The sequence below is a fragment of the Ovis canadensis genome, chromosome 4 (genome assembly GCF_042477335.2).
Source record: "Ovis canadensis isolate MfBH-ARS-UI-01 breed Bighorn chromosome 4, ARS-UI_OviCan_v2, whole genome shotgun sequence".
Lineage (NCBI taxonomy): Eukaryota > Metazoa > Chordata > Mammalia > Artiodactyla > Bovidae > Ovis > Ovis canadensis.
Genome location: NC_091248.1, coordinates 30,883,718 through 30,905,180, shown reverse-complemented (window position 1 = coordinate 30,905,180; position 21,463 = coordinate 30,883,718).

Genomic DNA, 21,463 nt, shown 5'->3' with positions numbered 1-21,463 from the left:
ACTTTCCCAAGGTCACAGAGACAAGAAGTATCAGAATCAGAACCTGAATCCAGCTTCATCTTCCTCCAAGTTGGTGTATATTACCTTACACCACATTGCCTATTTCCTGAAGCTGCAAAGGAGCAAGAGGTTAGTATGCCCTATGATTTAATAAAATTATCAGATTTAATCAACATAACTTCATATAACAAGAGAGATCCTAACTGAAGTCCAGTGTAGGTGAATTTTCCAAAAGCAAGAGAAAATAAAAGAGACTAGATGAGGACTAAAGATTAAATTGAATGGACTTTAATGCCATCTGCTTCTCTTTTCATCAATTTGCAACAAAATGATATCTAAATTCCCATACTTCTTGCTCCTGGGAATAATCTAGACCCAAAAATATCCTGAGTCCAAGATCCATGGAGAGACTCCCTAGTTTGCACTGACCTTACAAAAAAGTGTTACTATAGAGAGGTAATTTAGATGGACCACCTCAGTTTCCTGCAGAAGTCTCATCATTTGTTGCCAAGAGCATCTTTTGTAATGGTGAACAGCCTGATGCTTGAAACTTTAGTCAACTTGCGGCATCATAAAAAAAGCAGCAGCTTCTCTGCACAGAGGGAATATGTACATATATTTTTGTCCCATCAAAGATGACTTGAAAAGTCCTCCTCCAATTTTCTTTGAGAAAAAAATAGCCTTTAAGCCAAGATTAAGCTGGAAAAAAACTCCCGATAAAAGGGAGTATTTTTCAAAAACTTGCAAGTAACTGCAAAGCCAGTTAACACAGAAAACCTTGTCACCTCAAGTACGCCATTTGTCATCACACATGCAGGAATACATCTATTCATCTTCTTTTAATTGCTTAGCTGCGCTCAAAATACAAAGCAGCTCACTGATGCAGAGACTGTGAAAGAATATTTTGTCATGGAAACTTTGAAAAACCCTTTCAAAGCAGGAGCCCTTCTCTGGTGAAATGAAAATTTCTAGCTGTTTGTTGGGCATTGTATTCAGCTGATAAGTGTCTGGAATAAGAGGCCTTCTCTCTGAGTGGCTTTTGCATATATCATCGTGTGCTCACAGATGGCTGAGAAAATTCCTACCATTTTCCAAGTTGAGTTTGGGAGAGTAGTAATTTGTTTCATTCTTATTTTCTTGAATAATGACAAATGACATTACCCCTGAGCTGGCAGACAAACACCTGGTTACTCCTGTGAGTATATCTGAGACCAGTCTTGGGACATTTTTTAGCCCATCCTACCTCCGAAGAATTTAATAAATTCTTCTGAATGTAAATACCAAGCATGAATATACATATTTAATATGCATATTAAAATAATAAAATATACATATTTTATTTTTTTAAACACTTACTATATGATTTATGAACCACGTGTTTTAACTATGCTATTTCACTGAATCATTACAGTAGCTGTATCACACCTATTTATAGATATTCCAGTCAATAATGACAAAACTGGTCGCTTAGTTTTTAATGAGTAACAAAACAACAAATCAAACCCAGCCCTTCAAACCCAGGATCTTTCCAGCACCTGCCCTGACTGAGCTTGCTCTTTGTCTAACACAGCTCCTGCACCTAGAGTATGATGGAGAGCTTGAGAGTGGTTTGGTTTTTTGTGTGTGCTTTTTTTTTTTTGCAAACTCTTTCCATTCATCAATATTCTACCAAAAATTATGAGAAAGTTGTAACCCAAGCTTTCCAAGAGGGACTGCTGACCCCTGGGGGTTCTAGGTTATTCCAAAGGGCTCAGAAATCTTAAGGACTCCAATTTCCCTATCAGATTCTCAGTTTCCACATGCAGTATGTTCGTTTCTAAAATTGATCTGCAGGAGAACACACCTGCAGGTTCATCTCCTGAGTGTTCTTTTCAGAGTTGTGCTTTTCCCATTTTACAGAGGCTCGTCTCCTTACGGTGTACTGTCTCACAGGATAATCTGAAGTGCTGCTCTCTAAGAAGTATTTGCTCATTGAGACGCCCCAAGTTCCCCTTCCCATGAGACACACACAGGGACAAAATTCTTCTCCTGAGGAAATAAGCTTTCAGTATCTTTTATGTTTTGTAATACTAATTACCAAAAATGTAATGTTTATTTGGGTTTTATAAATTATTAGTTAATAAAAATGTTTTAACTCAATAGAAGAGAACAGTTTAACTCAAACTTTACATTGTGTCATTTGTAAGAGACATGGATGGACCTAGAGACTGTCACACAGAGTGAAGCAAGTCAGAAAGAGAAAAACATATATTGGATATTTATATGTGTGTATGTGTGTGTGTGTGTGTGTGTGTGTGTGTGTGTGTGTGTGTGGAATCTAGAAAAACGGCACAGGTGAACCTATTTCCAGGGAAGGAATAGAGGCACAGATGGGGAGAGCAGACACGTGGACACAGGAGGGTAAGGGGAGTGTGGGACAAAGCGGGAGCTCAGGACTGACATACGTACCCTGCCATGTGCAAAATAGATGGTTCATGGGAACCTGTTGTGGAGCACAGGGAATTTGCTCTGTGGGAACTAGATACTCTGTGGGAGCTAGATGCTCTGTGGGAGCCAGATGAGTGGGATGGGGTAGTGGAAGGGAGGCTCAAGAGAGAGGGAAATCTATTTATGCATAGAGCCAATTCACTTCATTATACAGCAGAAATAACACAACACTATAAAGCAACTATACCCTAATTTAAAAAAGAAAAAAATCCAAGATTCTTCCAGCAGCGAAAAAAAAACTACAAAATTATGAAAAAAGTTAATTCCAATTTATAAGCATATTTTGGTAGCAAAGAAATATGATAGAGTGATCAATAAAAATTGTCAAAATATGTGCATTTCATTAGGATGAAGCTCTGTGGGGGAAGAGAGATAAAAGAGCAACCTAAGATGGCTGACTCACAGAGTCTGTTCTAGTCATTTTTAATGGGTGGTGGCAGGAATCACTATGGTGTTAATTACCACTGCATATGCTTAAAATGATAAATTTAACAGCTTAATTTTTAAAAGAACATAGTTTTAAGGCCAGTTCAGGTTCTCACCAAAACACAATATTGATCTGCTGTTCTTGACAGAGAATGAAGATAGGAACCAGGACACATGAGAAGTGCCAAAGGCCAGGATTCAGACTGTAATGAATGTCAGTTTGTCGACATAATTCCCTTTTCTCCAATCTTATTACATTCATTTCATGAAAAATGCTTTCATATAATACTATTTTCTGTTCTTGTTAATATCTTTGCCATATGGGAAGATATCAGCATTTTAATGATTTATTTAAGCTTTTTAAAAAATAATCTCTGTCCCTCGATCGACACTTCTACTTCACCTCTCTACCTCTAGTTACAAGAACTGAGGACAGGAACTGTCAGCAAATCAAGTTACAGATTGTTGGAAAGGTTACTGTTCTGGGAACTGCTATTATCTTTCTGACAAAAATTATAACAAGCATGGGAAAAGGTGCAACCAGAATTCATTAATAACCTACCACTCAGAATCAGAGGATACCATAGTGCAAATTTTAGAAACAACAGAAGTGGTTGATATTCAAGGAAATGTCATAATTCATGTTCAGAATTGATTTTCCTGGCCTTTTTGCTGAGATTGTCAATAAATGAAATGGCTATTTAATCCAGCAGTGGCTGGAGTAATGTAATGCATGACAAGTAAGAAATTAAAAGATGCTTTATCATTCACTACCACGACAACTACTTTCCTGAGTGCTCAACATAAGGCAACTCATTATACTTTAGAATTCAGTAAAACTGTCTCTCAGACCTGGAAGATTTTTCAGGTGGCATGTTCTTACCTGTGTATTTTTCCCAAAGTATAGAAAGAAACACACACACACACACACATACTCACATTGTATTGCAATGAGATGACATGATACTTTTTTGTAACATTTCACTTTCTATCATGTGTCTATAAATTTAGAATTTATGGAAAGATATTAGGTAGGAAAATGGTTTTAAATACAAAAATCAGCATTTATTACAAAATATGAATTCATAGTCTATGACTACAAAAATAATTTTTGCCTACATCTATTGAATGCTATTCACCATGCATTGTCCATGCCTTCCATAAAATATTATTTAGGCACCATGACAACCCTGTGATCTACATACTTCTATAACTTCCATTTTAAACATAGGGAACTCAGGATTTAAAGGATTAATTAAATTACTCAAGGTCTTTTGGTAAAGCACAGAGACCTAACCCAAACCCAGGACTGAAAGCCCTGGATTTAAACCTGCTCTGTTCAAGGTGGTAGCCGTGACACTTGAAATGTGGCCAGCTGAAACTGAAACAAGATGTGTGAATAAAGTATACATCAGATCTGAAAGACAGGATGCAAAAAGAATGTAAATTATCTCAAGAGCAATTTTTAAACCCATCATAGGTTGGAAATAATATTCTAGATACAGTGGATTAACTTCAAAATTTTGTGAGGTTTATTGCTAAACTCACCTTCTTTTTGGGCTTAAATGTAGTCACTAAAATAGTTTAATTATGTATGTGATTCACAATATATTTCGGTTGGACATCACTGATCTTAACCTTTTAACACTATATCTGAATGTATTTGTATGTATATGTAGTACAGAGTTTTTATTTTATTGAAGTACAGTGATTTATAATGTTGGTTTAATTTCTGCTGTATGGCAAAGTGATTTATATATATATATAGTCTTGTTCATTTTTCCCATCATGCTTTATTATAGGATATTAAATATAGTTGTCTGTCCTATACAGTAGGACCTTGGTGTTTTTCCATTCAACATATAATAGCTTGCATCTGCTAATCCCAGACTCCCAGTTCATCCCTCCCCGACCCTCCCACACCCTTGGCAACTACAAATCTGTTCTCTATATCTGTGAATAAATAAGCTCATTTGTGTCATATATTAGATTCCACATATAAGTGATATCATATGGCACATGCCTTTCTTTTTCTGACTTGCTTCACTTCATATGATAATCTCTAGGTCCATCCATGTTGATGCAAATGACACTATTCCGTTCTTTTTATGGCTGAGTAGTACCCCATTGTATGTGTATGAGTGAGTATATATAATATATATATATATATTCCACTTGTCTTTATTCATTCATCTGTTGATTTTTAGGTTGTTTCTATGTCTTGGCTATGGTGGTAAACGGTGCTGCAGTGAACAGAGAGGTGCCTGTATCTCTTAGAATTACAGTTGTTTTTTTCTGAATATATGTCCAAAAATGGGATTGCTAGATCATATGGCAACTTTATATTTTAGTTTTATGAAGAATGTCCATACTGTTTTCCACAGTGGCTGCACCAGTTTACATTCACACCAACAATGTAGGAGGGTTCCCTTTTCTCCACACCCCCTCCAATATTTGTTATTTGTAGACATTTTAGTGATGGCCATTTTGACCAGGGTGAGATGGTACCTCACTATATTTAAGATTTGCATTTCTCTAAAAATTAGAGATGTAAAAGTGAAAGTCACTCAGTCGTGTCTGATTTTTTGTGACCAAATGGACCATACAGTCCATGGAATTCTCTAGGCCAGAATGCTGGAGTGGGTAGCCTCTCCCTTCTCCAGGGGATCTTCCCCACCCATGGATCGAACCCAGGTCTCCCACATTGCAAGCGGATTCTTTACCAACTGAGCCACAAGGGAAGCCCAAGAATACTGGAGTGGGTAGCCTATCCCTTCTCCAGGGGATCTTCCCCACCCAGGAAATGAACGGGGATCTCCTGCATTGCAGGCGGATTCTTTACCAACTGAGATTTCTTTTCGTGTGCCTGTTAGCCACCTGCATGTCTTCCTTAAAGAAGTATCTGTTTATGTCTTCTGCACTTTTTGATTGGGATGTCAGGTTTTTTTGGCTCTTGTTATTGAGTTGTATGAGCTGTTCGTTTATTTTGGAAATTAAGCCCTTTTCAGTCACATCATTTGCAAATATTTCTTCCCAGTCCATTTGTTGTCTTTTCTTTTGGTTTACGGTTTCCTTTGTGGTGCAAATGCTTCTAACTTTGACTAGGTCCCATTTGTTTATTTTTGCTTTTACTTCTATTGCCTTGGGAGACTGTGTATGTACATATTTCTTTGGTCCTAGAAGAATATTAAAGTATAAAAAGATTAAAAACATTAGTCTGTATTAGTAGGCTTGGGCTGCCACAACAAAATACTATAGACTGGTTAGTTGTTTAAGCAACTGAAATTTATTTATTCTTACAGTTCTAGTGGCTAGAAGTCCAAGCTGCAGGGTTGTTTTCTAACAAGAGCTATCTTCCTGTCTTGCTAACGGCCTCTCACTGTGTCCCCACATAGAGCTTTATTACCTCTGTTGCGCCCCTAAAGACCCCAATACTAAATACTATCACACTGGAGTTAGGGTTTCAACCCATGAAATTGAGGGGTGGGAGTTACAAATACTCAACTCATAACAAGTGGTTATTGCTGGATATTAAATTCTAGGTGAATTTTACTTTCCTGTTTTCAACCAGAAAGCATACACATATTTCTATTTTTCAAAACAAAATTTTATAATACTATTGTGACTGGAAGCAATAAGCTCATCCTTCTAGATTTTTTTCCTCACACTATAATTTTATGGTACAAATTTTAAAGCTGGTCAATATTAGGCATTTGTTTGTATCTTCTGAGTGCAAGCTGTTCCTGATATATAGGAGACTCGGGCAAGGACCAGAATACCCAAAATAGTAGCTAAGCGCTCAAAGGTTTCTCACTGTCCCCTAGGAGACTCCAAGCCCCTCAAGCATGATTCTGGTGGCTCTGGAAGCATGAAGAAACAAGAGAGATGGCTAAAGAGCTCAGCATACTGAGGATCCCAGGCAGAATGCTCAAAGCTAATGCGTGGGCAAATATGAGAACTAACCTTGCTTATCCTTCATGGATTTGAAATATTATCTCTTTGTATACAAACAAGGGGGGTATTAAAAACACACAAAGGGATACACTTGTGTGTACAACATAATAATATATTATTATTTATATGAAACCTGATGAAATTTTCAGGCTCATTTAACCAGTTGTCAAGTGACCAGAAAAGCAGCCAGGAGCTATAGACCGAGACATTTAAGGATAATGGACTGCTAAATGGGAGAGACAGATTAGTTATAAGCATTTGAGTCTCAATAGATTTCACACCACCCTCCCTACTCCCCTTCCAATAGCCATATCTGCTAGCTATTGAATAATGAAGTTTAAATTTTCTTGGACTATTATCATAGCTGCAGAAGTAATCTTTTAACATAGTGCTTGCTCGTTCAGCTCCTATTATAATTTCCAGTGAAATAAAATATCACCAAGTCATTCAAATTCATAGACCAAAGATATATCTGTAGTGACAAAGTATAGGATAAAATTCATTATCCTGATAAATTGATGAACGTGGACAGTCACTCTGAATAATTTGAGCTAAAGGAACTTTACTCTCAATGGTCGGATATTTTTGGCCTGATTTATCCGCATAATTGCCTTGGCTCTCCATTTCATTTTGCCCACGTCAATACAACGAAGTCTCCGTGCTTGATTTTGAAAGCTTCACTATTTCATGTCACGTTAGCAAGAGAGACGCACACAGCAAATTCTGGATGGATTCTGTGACAAATGACTTCTGTGGTCTGCACGTGTCTCTTCAATGACAGCTGCTGGGAAGAAACATCACCTCCCAGCTGCACAACTTGATCCTTCTTTCCCGTGTGAATTAGGAGGAATTGAATGTTTGGCTTTAAAGTGGCACTCCACACTCTTCTCATTGAATATCACAACTGCGCCCGGACGAAAGGAAACAAAAACCCCATCATCGGCAACTGATGGAAGAAAAAATAGCTCTCTCATTTCAGAGATAATAAGCAGGATGTTCCCCTGCAGCCTTTCTTCTTAATTCTCCTTATTGTGTTTTATTAAATGATGCAGTTTGAAATTAAGGTTCTGGAAACCTTCGTGCACACTCTGCATAAACAAGCAAAACAGAAACACAGTTCAAAGAGCAAGTAGAAGTCCCTCCCAAAAGCCATCTGCTTTCTTTTTGTTATGAAACTTCAATTCATCAGCAAAACTCCAAAGAAAATATTTAGAGCAAAAGTGTAAGCCTGGACTCTGAAGCTGCTTTGAGGCAGCGTTAATGGAACGCTGGGAAACTTGGTTAGATTGTGTTAAGTACTAACCAATCTAGAACTAGTCATTTAACCTGCCTCATTTACTCATTCAGCATTGTGTTCACTTATTCATTCATTCAAGAATATCTTTTTAAGACCCTTAATGTGCCAAGAACTGTGGCAGGTGACTCTGTTTCCACATCATTTAATGGACATAATAAATATACCAGCTATGCCATGCCCTGGTGACTTAGAGGTAAAAAATCTGCCTGCAATGCAGGAAATGCAGGTTCCAACCCTGGGTTTGGGAAGATCCCCTGAGGAAGGAAATGGCAACCCACTCTAGTATCCTTGCCAGGAAAACCCCGTGGACAGAGGAGCTTGGTGGGCTATGGTCCATGGGGTCGCAAAGAGTAGGACGTGACTGAAGCAATTAAACACATATGCCATGCCTACCTCTCAAGGCTGCTGAAAGCTATAAACTATAAAACAAATAAAAGCATCTGTGTTTGTTTTCACCAGTAAGCCACCAAAAGAAAGTGCAACAGTTATTTAGTTACCAATGCAAAAAATTTAAATATGATTATAACTTAGAGATTTCATTTTATATGTCCATTAGCACAAATGTCCTGCTAATTTTCATTCTGGTAAGTGTAATAAAATACTTCCCTCTCCCTATTCTTATCCACTGCTCTCTCAAGGGAGAGAAACCAATGATTCAAGCACTATAAGCTTTCTTAATTACATTAAGTAAACACACAAAAAATATACCTAGCAATAATCCTGACGTATAATAGAACTTTGCTAAACAGGATGTCACTCTGAACTTCCTTTTTTATTATCCCCACAATTTATACCCTTATGATCTGATGGCAGCTTATAACCACAGTAAAATAAGACAGGACCCTAGAGATTTTGCGTGAAGAAGAAAGAAGACTTCATTCTGTTTAAAAACTAGGTTGGGATGAAAATATCTGTTTTCACAGTATATTCTAGCCTATCATAACTAAATCAGAAATTGTACCAGTGATAAGAGGCCCTAATAAAGAAACCTAAAATGTGCAGCAATGGCTTAGCAATTAGACAGAAAGCAGTGAGGTATCCAAAGTTAGATCCATTTTATGTAGTGGGGGAAAGCATTTGATAAAATTATTTCCTGTGATAATTTGGGAAGCAGACCATATGCTTCTGAGCACATGGTTTAGGGGAAGAACATTGAAAGCAAATTTTGGCTATATTTGACAAACATTACAAGGATAAAATAAGCTCAAAGAGAAATGAAAGGAATGGAAACAGTTCAGAAATTTAAGGACTTGCAAGTCAAAAAACTGACTACTTCTAGAGCTCGATCGTTAAAAGGAGGGATCTCCAAAGACTTTGCAAGAAAATCACAGTGAGTCTTTCCTGTTGGATGAAATGATTCGGGACAAGGATCGGATTAGGTGTGTGAATTTCTCACCTATTATTCAGACATCTTCAAGGTAGCCACTATAAAGTTGACAGACAAACGCATGGGAGTGTGAAGCAATGAACCAAAAGCAGACTGTAGAACTCTGCCTAGAAAAGAACTTCTGGTGCGATTACTGGCACATGGAGCTTGTTGGAAGCAAATACATCAGAAGCCTACTCCCTGTGAGGGAACGATGTTGCCAAATAAACCATGAGTCTGCATTTAAAAAACTACTGGCATTTTGAGCTTTGCAAATATTGGGTCCCCAGTGCTCCATGAGAAAGAAGGTTGCTGAAAAAAACTGTGCAGCTCGCAAGGAGCCCATGTTTCCCTCTACCCACTTCAGAGGTGCTAAAGAGGGTGATGGCAAAGAAGGAACATCTCAGAGGGAAGAGCTTGCAGCCATGGAGTACAGCTGGAGTACAAGTGCTCTCAAGGCTCAGCACTAAGGCCTCATCCAGGAACACCCACCACAGGAGAGAGAAGGGGGGCTTCATCGTTGCTGCGTGTCCTCCATCTTCCTCTTTCCAAATAAGTCTTCCCCTTTCCATGTGTGCCATGACTATCCTGCCCCTTTCCACCAATGTATATCCAACAGAGGTGGGAAGGCTGTAATTTTCCTTTTAGTTCACAGGTCATCTGATCCCAAAGACCTTCACACAGACCTCACGAAGAGACCCATGTACTCCATAGAACTTGACGTAGTGACTGGATTGGACTTTGGGTTGTCTCTCCTAAGACTGGGTTGAGATGTTGTATATGTGTGAAAAAGGAGTAGTTGGAAATTTGATGACTAGCAAGGCAGACAGTGGAGCGACTAAAAGAGCCTACCTAATATTAATGTGTTTCTCTACATTTCCAAGCCCCACACACCTAAGTGGGATCATGCAACCAGATCACGCCAGTGGAAAGTAAACCAAATGGATTACGTAGCTTCCTTCCTAAACGTTCTCCTGTTCTTTCCTTTTTCCTGCTCTGATGACTTTGGAGGCTATGTGATCCAGACGGTGCAGCTACAAGATGGAGAAGGGGTATAGTGATGATAGTTAATAATATTATCTTACATACTTTAAAGTTAGCTAGAAGAGTAAATATCAAATGCTCTCACTACAAAAAGGAAATGGTAGTGATATATGATGAAGGTGTTAGCTAATATGGTGGTAGTAATCATTTTCCAATAAATAAGTATATCAAATTGAAGCATATACTTTAAACTTACACAATGTCGTATGTCAAGTTATATCTCCATGAAGCCGGAAAAAATGGAGGAGGACACCAGATTCTGTCTGAGGGAGAAAAGTGTATTATTTGTGTAGAGTCACTAGGATTCAAGGGTTTATATATTATCACAGCAGAACTTAGATTAAATCAATTAATATATTATATAATATAAACCTTATCTTCATTCTCTTCACAAAGTTTTTAGCAGGACCTATGCTGATGACTAAGATTTTTGGTGTGAATGAATGGAGAAGAATGGGTTTGAAGGTTCTGTCAGTGTTTGGGTTAAAGTGAATTGAAATATTAAGACATTATGTGCAAACAAAAATGCACATTGCAGTGAGAAGCAGCTGATACCTAAGTGACACTTAAGTAACCACCTCTTGGCTCCCAATGTTACTCTCTCTGGATACAAGCAGCAGATTTCAAAACAATCACAATCAGGATATCCTAACTTCGTCCTGGGCCAGAATGTGAGCCCATCTGTGTGACCCTCATATGATGGCATGGCAAACTTCCCGAAGTGTATTTACTGGGAGTACAAAGGAGGCTCCCAGGAAAGCACTCATCCTTAGGAAGGAAACGGTTGGGCATGACAATGTTCACCAAAACCTTAATCATTGCCAGGGAAAGGTGTTCTGGGTGTTACATGTCACCTTCGCTCATGCCTTTCTCTGATCCAGTCTCTAAGCCCTAGGAAGACAAGGGACAATAAATAAAACCTAAAATTTATTTAATTTAAACTTCTTTTAACACATTAGGTCTTTGGTAAGACAAAGCTTAAGACATTACAGACTTGATAACCATGTAACAGAGAATAGAACAAAGCATTTCTGTAACTTGGCCTCTCTTCCCTCAACAGAGCTTTGGCACCCCAAAGCACTTGTTGATTGGGGCCACAGTACCAACTAGTAGTAGCAGGAAGGAGCAATGCCTGCCACCAGTGCGGTATCCACACTCCAGCTGGAACAGCAGTGTCCAGCAGAGCTGATGGTAGGTCCCAGTGGGGGCTATTTGGCTGACTATTTGGCTGGACTATCACCAGACTTTTCAAGAGCACTTATGAAACACTGCCTAAAGGCCCTAAGAAATAGCTGGGGTCAGGAAGAGAGGACTTTACCAGCAACTGAATTCTTGGGTGAATGAGTCGGGGGTAGAGCCAGAGAAATCTCATGCACAAGGTAGTTTTTTATTGTATAAAGACATCCCAAATTTATTGGCATAATACAAGAACCATTTATTATTTCTCACGAGTCTAGGAGTCACAGCTCTGGTGACCTGGGTTAAGCTTGGTTTATCTCATCTGGGCTCACTGATGTGTCTGTGGTCAACAAACAGGTCCGTGGGGACGTGCTGAACCAAGTGGCTGTGGCTGAAATGATTCAGCTTTCCTCCACATGTTTCTCACACAACTCCAGTGAATTCACCCAATTCACCCGGGCTTGTCCTCATAATGAAGGTAGGATGTGAGAGCGAGAGAGAGAGAGAGCACGCAAAAGAGCACAGAACTTCTTGAGGCCTAGGCTTGGACCTGGAGCAGTATCAGTTCCACTCATGTGCATGCATGCGTGCTCATTCACGTCCAACTCTTTGTGATCCCATGGAAGGTAGCCTGCTGGGCTCCTCTGTCCTTGAGATTGTCCAGGCAAGAATACTGGAGTAGGTTGCTATTTCCTCCTCCAGGGGATCTTCCAGATACAGGGATCGAACCAGCGCATCCTGTGTTTCCTGCATAGGCAGGCAGATTCTTTACCACTGAGCCACCTGGGAAGTCACCCAATATTGTAAATCAAGGCAAATCACAAGGTCAGGTCATATTAAGGGGTGAGGGTACAGATGCCACCTCTTGATGGGAAAATCTGCCAAGTCAATTGCGAGGTGGCAGCTGCTGACAGGGAAATGACTGACACCATTTTTACAATCAATCCAGTATGGCGTTTATCATGATACTGTATGTATGGGAGAAACTTAGACTCGCCATCAGTTTCTCAGGACTCTACAGCTGGAAGGGTTTTAGTGATTATTGTTCACTGCAACCTCCTAATTTCAGAGAGGAGAAATACGAGGTCCAAAGAGGTTATGCAATTTGGTTAATTTCTCATAAGCTAAGAAGGAATAGAAATTACTTCTGATTCAGCTCAGGGCTCTCTGTACCACACTGTACTATCCTCTCTTCCAAGAAGACCTTTAAGATATGACAAAATTTGGTTTTGTTCTTCATTTGTTTCCCCACCACATTTGCCATGAAACAGTTGTCTGGAAGAGAACCAACAGTAGCCAGCAAAGACTTTGGATCCGTCAGCCAAGGTCCTCTCCCTGAGGCGGTGTCCTGCTCTGCTGGGACTTGCGCTCTGCCTGTGAATCCACTGCCCAAGCCTCATCCCACGGTGAACTTCCAGGATCTGAATTATCTGCCCTGTCACATGACTTTCCCTTCCTACAGAACCAACCTGCCACAGAGGAACCCAGAATTGGCCCAACAGTGTCTATATTTGCCTCAATATTTTATGCCCTTAATGCTCTTAGAACTAACCTCACAAACAGTTGCTAACCTTAACTTAGCAATTTTTTTCTTCCCATTTTGCATAAGTAGTTATAATTTTGCCTCCCTCAACTGTGGTTTTTCTCCAGAATCTGTATTACAAGCCACAATGTTGAAAGTGCAATACATATTTCCTACCTCAAAAAATTATAAATTCATTTTAACGGACAAGCAATTAGAAACACAACTCATCCCGGATAAATGAGGGGGACAGTGGAAGAGAGAAAGTATAGCTTTCTGGCAATGGAGTCAAGATCCCTTAAGAGATGCGAGACTGAGGGCAGGGTTATGGGTCAAGTACATCGGGTGCTGTCACACTCCTAGGCAAGCACACATGAAAATGATTTGTTACTGAAGAGGCCTGCTGCCTATATACAGAGCAGAACAGCAGACAGGAATGCATCAATTTTTAGCCATTTTTATGATTCATCTCTGTTTTTATGGGCATCCCAGCAGAGTTCACCTCATTAGCCATTATAGAGATTTTAATTCTTGAGTTAATCCTGTGTTCAGTCATCAGAATGAATATTAATATCTTTCTAATGTAATTTTTAATTAAATATAGCATCACTATTATAACACCCCAAAGATCTAAATAGAGTTTGAAAGAGAAGACAGACACTATCACAATAAAAACCAGAAAATTCTGCTCACATTCTTTTTGGAAGGCTGATCATCTAGGAAGTAATGAGAATAAATTGTGAGATAATGTAGGGCAGATCTAATTAAGATAATGAGCTATGATTATGGACATGATTTTCCAGGGTTAAAGATATTAACAAAAGGCAATATATGGATATATTTTAAATATCCTCTTTGGTCTACTTACTTATATTAGCTATGCCTCTTAAAAAGGAAAAGTAATGACCCTGAGTCAGCTGTAGGTGTAGTTTTAACCATTTCACTATTATTTATGCAGGTAATACTTTGACAGATTTTTTTAATTTGACTGAAACAGGTTTTTTTTATTTTTAAAACCATGGCATTCAATGGAAAAGAGACACTTGGATCAGTTTTCTCTCTGTACTTTAAAAGCTGTATTATGAAGATATTTTAACTTGGCACATGCATATTTAAATGGATATTTTTGGAAGGAACTAACTAATTAGCCTGCCTTCAACAGCAGCAGTGGTAGCAAGACAACCAGGGGAAAGGTGTCACTGAGCTGTGTAGGTATGCCTGGATGCCACCTTTTCTCCTCTCCAAAGATAGAATAGCAACCACTTAATCCTTGGTCAACAATGATCAATCAACAGAAATCAGTATTTCCTAAGAAGCGTGGAAGTGCTGAAGGAAAACCCTGGAAGGGTCTGATGGCTGAATTACTTGGTAAAGACTAAGCCACTGCACTTTGAAAACGCAGGCACTTGGACTGGTACCCACTAAAGCTAATAGTATTTAATCCAAGGGATATTAGGAGTTTTGCCCCCTAGAGTCAGCCTCACTGGTATGCCATTCACAGTTGCTGTCATTTACATTAAGTAGCACCATATATTGGGGCTTCCCTGGTGGCTCAGAGGATAAACTATCTGCCTGCAAAGCAGGAGACTCAGGTTCGACCCCTGGGTTGGGAAGATCCCCTGGAAAAGGAAATGGCAACCCACTCCAGTATTCTTGCCTGGAGAATCCCATGGACAGAGGAGCCTGGTGGGGTGACCCAGTCCATAGGGTCACAAAGAATCAGACATGACTAAAGTGACTTAGCAGAAGCAGCAGCCTCATACATATAGTGGGTCTCTTTTAGACAATGGAGCAAACTCAGCTCATTACCACTGAGAAAACTGTAACTCCACTGTGGTGACTGCAGTGCAGTGAACTTCTGAGCTCCGTTAACTCCCCAGCCTCCAGAACCCTTCAAAGACAGCCTGTGTGGCTACATCCATGGAACTTCACTGAAATCTTGAGACCCTAAGGATCTTTGAAAAAAAGTTGGACAAAAGAAAAGAATGAATGTCTGAAAGACATAAGCGATGCATTTGAAAGAAAAGAAGCTCAGTTCCCTGGGTTTTTATTGGATCTTGCATTGCTTTCCTTTTCTCTGTTATAAATATTCTCCTTCCCTTTCCATCTCTCTCTCTAAATCTATGAACACACATCACTACATCTATGTGGTATGATAGTAAGAATATTGCTAATAAGCCAAAGACATACTTTTGTGTGTGTGTGTGTGTGTGTGTGTGCACGCGCGCCCACACACACGTGCTCAGTCCCACCAGGCTCCTCTGTCCATGGGGATTCTCCAGGCAAGAATACTGAAGTGGGTTGTCATTTCCTCCTCCAGGGGATCTTCCTGACCCAGGGGCTGAACCCACGTCTCTTGCTTCTCCTGCACTGGCAGGCAGATTCATTACCATTGAGCCAGTTGGGAAACTGCTTTTTCTAGTACCGGCACCAACTCTACTTTGCTGTGTGGGGCTAAGGAAGTCACTTAACCTCTCTGATCTTCCATTTCAACTCTGAAATTTACAAACCACAGCGACAACAAAAACCACTATCACTTTGTAGGGTGATGTTGAAGACTGAATGAGATCATGAAATTTAAGTACATTTAAAATTATAAACCCTCTAATCTAAATACACTTAAAACATAGTGCGGTCAATATGTTCCCACTATGTTAGATAATTTGGGAAGCAAAGCAACTGGATGGATAGCTTATAATCAATGATTGATCGACATCTTAACAAAGTAAAATAATGATTTTCAGACTTGGCTTATTTTAAATTCAACTCTGAGAACACTGGTCTGAGATCTGAGGATCTAGGAAGAGGCTTGAATAGGGACTGAAACAGAAGTTATGAGATCATCTTTTCCAAAGACTTATAACCATCAAATATGTTTGAGTAATATAGCCTACTCTTTCCCTTTAATATCTATGTTCATCCCATTAATTTTCTTTTCCTCTCTCATCTCAGAATCCAATATGAGAGAGTAGCAAGAGTACTGTGGATTTTTGGGCAAAGATACCCAGCTCTGCCACTTAGCCAGTTATTCAACTCTCCAAGCCTCTCCAGCTTTTCATCTGTAATATGGACTCACAGATATGATCGTATCTACCTTAAATTAAAGGCAAGTAGGATGGGGCTTCCCTGGTGGTCCAGGGGTTGAGAGTCTCCCTGCCAATGCGGGGAACACGGTTCAGTCCCTGGTCCTGGAGGATCCCACATGCTGCACAGCAACAAAGCCGATGTGCCACAACCACTGAGCTTGTGCTCTGGCGTCCGAGAGCCACAGCTACGCAAGCCCACATACGTAAAGCGCACGCGCCACAACCAGAGACTCCACCACAATGAGAAGCCTGCACACTGCAACTAGAGCGGAGCGGCCCATGCTCACCACAGATTAAAGAAAGCCCTCATGCAGCAACAAAGGCCCAGCACAGTTAAGTAAATAAATTAATTTAATTAAATCTTTGTTTATAAAAGCACTTAGGACATAAATGTCAGGTTCTTTCAACTGTACTCCAATTGTTGAAGATTAGGAACATTAAAGCAAACAGGAACATCTTTTAAAAAATTCCCAAGTGCTGTAATTGGGCTCTCCAACCTCCTTATCTAGACTTGTTCCTTCTGAAACTTAGCTTTTATTTACCCTAATCCCCTAATTTGGGTGACATTATGCACCCCCAGCTGCCTAGTTGCCACCATCCGGTAATTCCAGTTCCCCTCATATTCCCTAACTAGTTCCTTCCATTCCCTCCAAATCTAAGATCAGCTCAGCTAATTATTGTTGTTCAGTCTCTCAGTCACGTCTGACTCTGTGACCCCATGAATTGCAGCACAGAAATGGCAACCCACTCCAGTGTTCTTGCCTGGAGAATCCCAGGGATAGGGGAGCCTGGTGGGCTGCCGTCTATGGGGTCGCACAGAGTCGGACACGACTGAAGCGAGTTAGCGGCAGCAGCAGCAGCAGGCGGCTTCTCTGTCCTTAACTATCTCCCAGAGTTTGTTCAAACTCATGTCCATTGAGTGATGCCATCCAGCCATGGCATCCTCTGTCACCCACTTCTCTTCTTGCCCTCAATCTTTCCCAGCATCAGGGTCTTTTCCAATAAATCACCTCTTCATATCAGGTCACCAAAGTACTGGAGCTTTAGCATCAGTCCTTCCAGTGAATATTCAGGGTCGATTTCCTTTAGCATTGACTGGTTTGATCTCCTTGCAGTCCAAGGGACTCTCAAGAGTCTTCTCTAGCAACCGCCACAATTCGAAAGCATCAATTCTTCAACACTCAGCTTTCTTTATGGTCCAACTCTCACATCTGTACATGACTACTGGAAAAACCAAACATAGCTTTGTCTATATGGATCTTTGTGGGCAAAGTGGTATCTCTGCTTTTTAATGCACCGTCTAGCTTTGTCATAGCTTTTCTTCCAAGGAGCAAGCGTCTTTTAATTTCCCGGCTGCAGTCACCATCAACAGTGATTTTGGAGCCCAAGAAAAGAGTAACTATCACTGTTCCCACTTTGTGTATGTGTTAGTCACTCAGTTGTGTCCAACTCTTTGAGACCCCATGGACTGTAGCCCACCAGGCTCTTCTGTCCATGGGAATTCTTCAGGAAAGAATACTGGAATGGGTTGCCATGCTCTTCTCCAGGGGATCTTCCCAACCCAAGGACTGAACTCGGGTCTCCCACACTGCAGGTGAATTTTTTACCATCTGAGCCACCAGGGAAGCCCAAAGGAAGCCACCAGGAGAGCATATCTGAGGTTGCTGATATTTCTCCTGGAAATCTTGATTCCAGCTTGTGAGTCTTCCAGCCTGACATTTCCCATGATGTACTCTGCATATAAGTTAAATAAGCAGGGTGACAATACACAGCCTTGACGTGCTCATTTCCCAGTTTTGAACTAGGCCATGGTTCTGCGTCCAATTCTAACTGCTGCTTCTTGTCCCGCAAACAGATTTCTCAGGAGGCAAGTAAGATGGTCTGGTATTCCCTTCTCTTTACGAATTTTCCAGTTTGTTGTGATCCACTCAGCTTTAGTGTAGTCAATGAAGCAGATTTTTTTAAATTTCCTTGCTTTTTCTATGATCCTACTGATGTTGGTAATTAGATCTCTAGTTCCTTTGCCCTTTCTAAATCCAGCTTATACATATGGAAGTTCTATTTTCCATGAAATTGAAAGTGACTGGCAGCCCATTAAACTTCCAAGGGACATTTTTCTTTTAAAAGCCACATTCACTGCAATGCTAGGAGATGGGATTGGCAACGCCACAGGGTGGAAGGAGGAAGCTGCTGCTTCTCCTAAACATCAGATACAGGTGATGAATGCCTTCCAGAGAGGTACTCTGCCAGCCTTCCTGGCTGCACATTCATCTGCATTGGAGGTCAATGCCAAGCCATTCCACCCTCTACCTGTCTTCTATCCTATCATTAATCAACCAAGATATCACCTAGGATGACAAACACAGGAAGCTCAAAGCTCAACTAATTACCTTCTTTCCTAAACCTGTATACCCTGTCCTAGTAAGTTAAACCACCATAACCCTAGTCTGAAATTTCGTTGTTATCGTCACATCCTTATGTACTACAGCTCTGTTCTGATTCAAATCCTCTTTTCTAGCAATGGCCTCCCAATTCACCTTTCTTTCTCTGGACTTGCTTCCTCCAATTGCTCTCAACAGGACAGACAGAATGGTCTTTCCAAAAAGTGAATGGAATAATTGTACACTTCTGTGCAGAATGTTCGCATGCGCCCTGCCGGCCCACCGGACAACATCCGAATCTGCAACCTGTCATCCTCAGTGAGCATTTCGGCACCCTCTCACCAGCAATTCCCAGTCTCCTCCCCTGCTCTTTGTGCATTGCTGATCGGTTAAACACCTCCAGGTCTGTGAACTCACCTGCCTCTCAAATGCCTTTCCTTTCCTCCCTCTCGGGTGAGCTCCTGCTCCTCTATAGGTATTTAGCTCAAGGGCACCTCTTTCTGGGCTTGCTCCTATGCCTTCCCTACAGCTGCCTCCACCTTACCCCCTCCCTGCTTCCCTGAATCTCTGCTTTGTACAAACCTCTTTTGCACTGAGTGTCCAGTGTGTTTTGCAATTATTTGCCAACAAGCCATGGTAATTTTGAAGGAAACACCTACGCTTTGGTCACCTCAGTGTCCCCAGCAACTGCTGCGTAGCTGTCATCTCTTCTGGTAACACATATTAAGGCAGCCTTCAAGCAAGTTTGTGAGGATTTCATGGTGATGGAAGAAAGCCCACTGGGCTGTCTAAATTTTACTCTGCCCAGCGCTAGTCAAGAAATAGTTAGAAAACAGTGTAAAGTAATGGAAATTATAGTTAGTTGTCCAAGTGTCTCAAGTAGTTGTTTATAATTCAAAAAAGTGTTAGTCACTTACATGAGTCTTAGAATTGTTACTTTCCTATTTTCTTTAGTGAATGCCTGAGTTTCCAATCTTTGCCATCCTCCCTTTCCTTGCTTCCAAATGGAGCCTATTTAATCGTGTGTAGCTGAAGTATGTCTCCATATGTTACAGGGGCTATCAGCCTTAGAAATCTTGTTTCCATCAAAATGAATGTAGTCCCAATATTTTGCCTCAAGGTATTTCAATATAGCACAACAGCAATACCTGTCATATGCTGACACCACACAAGGTGTTATTCTAAAGAAACTATAATTTGGAATTTTTTTAACCACTTCTTTGTGCCTTATTCACATTTCTCCGAAGTTTGGCTCCCAAGGTGCTATGCCAATTCTTTTTACTGTTTTCACTGCCATTAAGGCACTTTCATCTGAGAATCATTCATTCATGACATCAGTTTAGTCTTTCCCATTGAGAAACTTTACTGGGGAATATTCTACAAGAATTAATGGGACACAAAAACTACACCCAGGGTTTATTCAATTTATATCAAAATATCAAGTCAATAGCATAAAATGTGGCTGTAGAATAGTCACTATTTTTCAAAGCCACAAAATTTGTAAACCTTTTAAACCAACTAGAAAAGTAAATGGACTCTGTGTTCCTTTGACCTCCCTTATTATTTGCATTCACCACCACCACATAAAACAAAGGGGCTTTCTTCCAGAGAGAAGTCCACGCACCTGTGGACACCTTATCTTTGAGAAAGGAGGCAAGAATATACAATGGACAAAAGACAATCTCTTTAACAAGTGGTGCTGGGAAAACTGGTCAAACACTTGTAAAAGAATGAAACTAGAACACTTTCTAACACCATACACAAAGATAAACTCAAAATGGATTAAAAATCTAAACATAAGACCAGAAACTGTAAAACTCCTAGAGGAAAACATAGGCAAAACACCCTCTGACATAAATCACAGTAGGATCCTCTATGACCCACCTCCCAGAGTAATGGAAACAAAAGCAAAAATAAGCAAATGGACCTAATTAAACTTAAAAGCTTTTGCACAATGAAGGAAACCATAAGCAAGGTGAAAGGACAGCCTTCAGAATGGGAGAAAATAATAGCAAATGAAGCAACTGACAGAGAATTAATCTCAAAAATATATAAGCAGCTCCTGCAGCTCAATTCCAGAAAAATAAACGACCCAAGCAAAAAATGGGCCAAAGAACTAAACAGACATTTCTCCAAAAAAGACATACAGATGGCTAACAAACACATGAAAAGATGCTCATCATCACTCATTATCAGAGAAATGTAAATCAAAACCACAATGAGGTACCATCTCACACCAGTCAGAATGGCTGCTATCAAAAAGTCTACAAACAATAAATGCTGGAGAGGGTGTGGAGAAAAGGGAACCCTCTTACACTGTTGGTGGGAATGCAAACTAGTACAGCCACTATGGAGAACAGTGTGGAGAGTCCTTTAAAAACTGGAAATAGAACTGCCATATGACCCAGCAATCCCACTGCTGGGCATACACACCAAGGAAACCAGAACTGAAAGAGACACATGTACCCCAATTTTCACTGCAGCACTGTTTATAAAAGCCAGGACATGGAAGCAACCTAGATGTCCATTGGTAGACGAATGGATAAGAAAGCTGTGGTACATATACACAATGGAGTATTACTCAGCCATTAAATAGAATGCATTTGAATCAGTTCTAATGAGGTGGATGAAACTGGAGCCTATTATACAGAGTGAAGTAAGTCAGAAAGAAAAACACCAATACAGCATACTAATGCATATATATGGAATTTAGAAAGATTG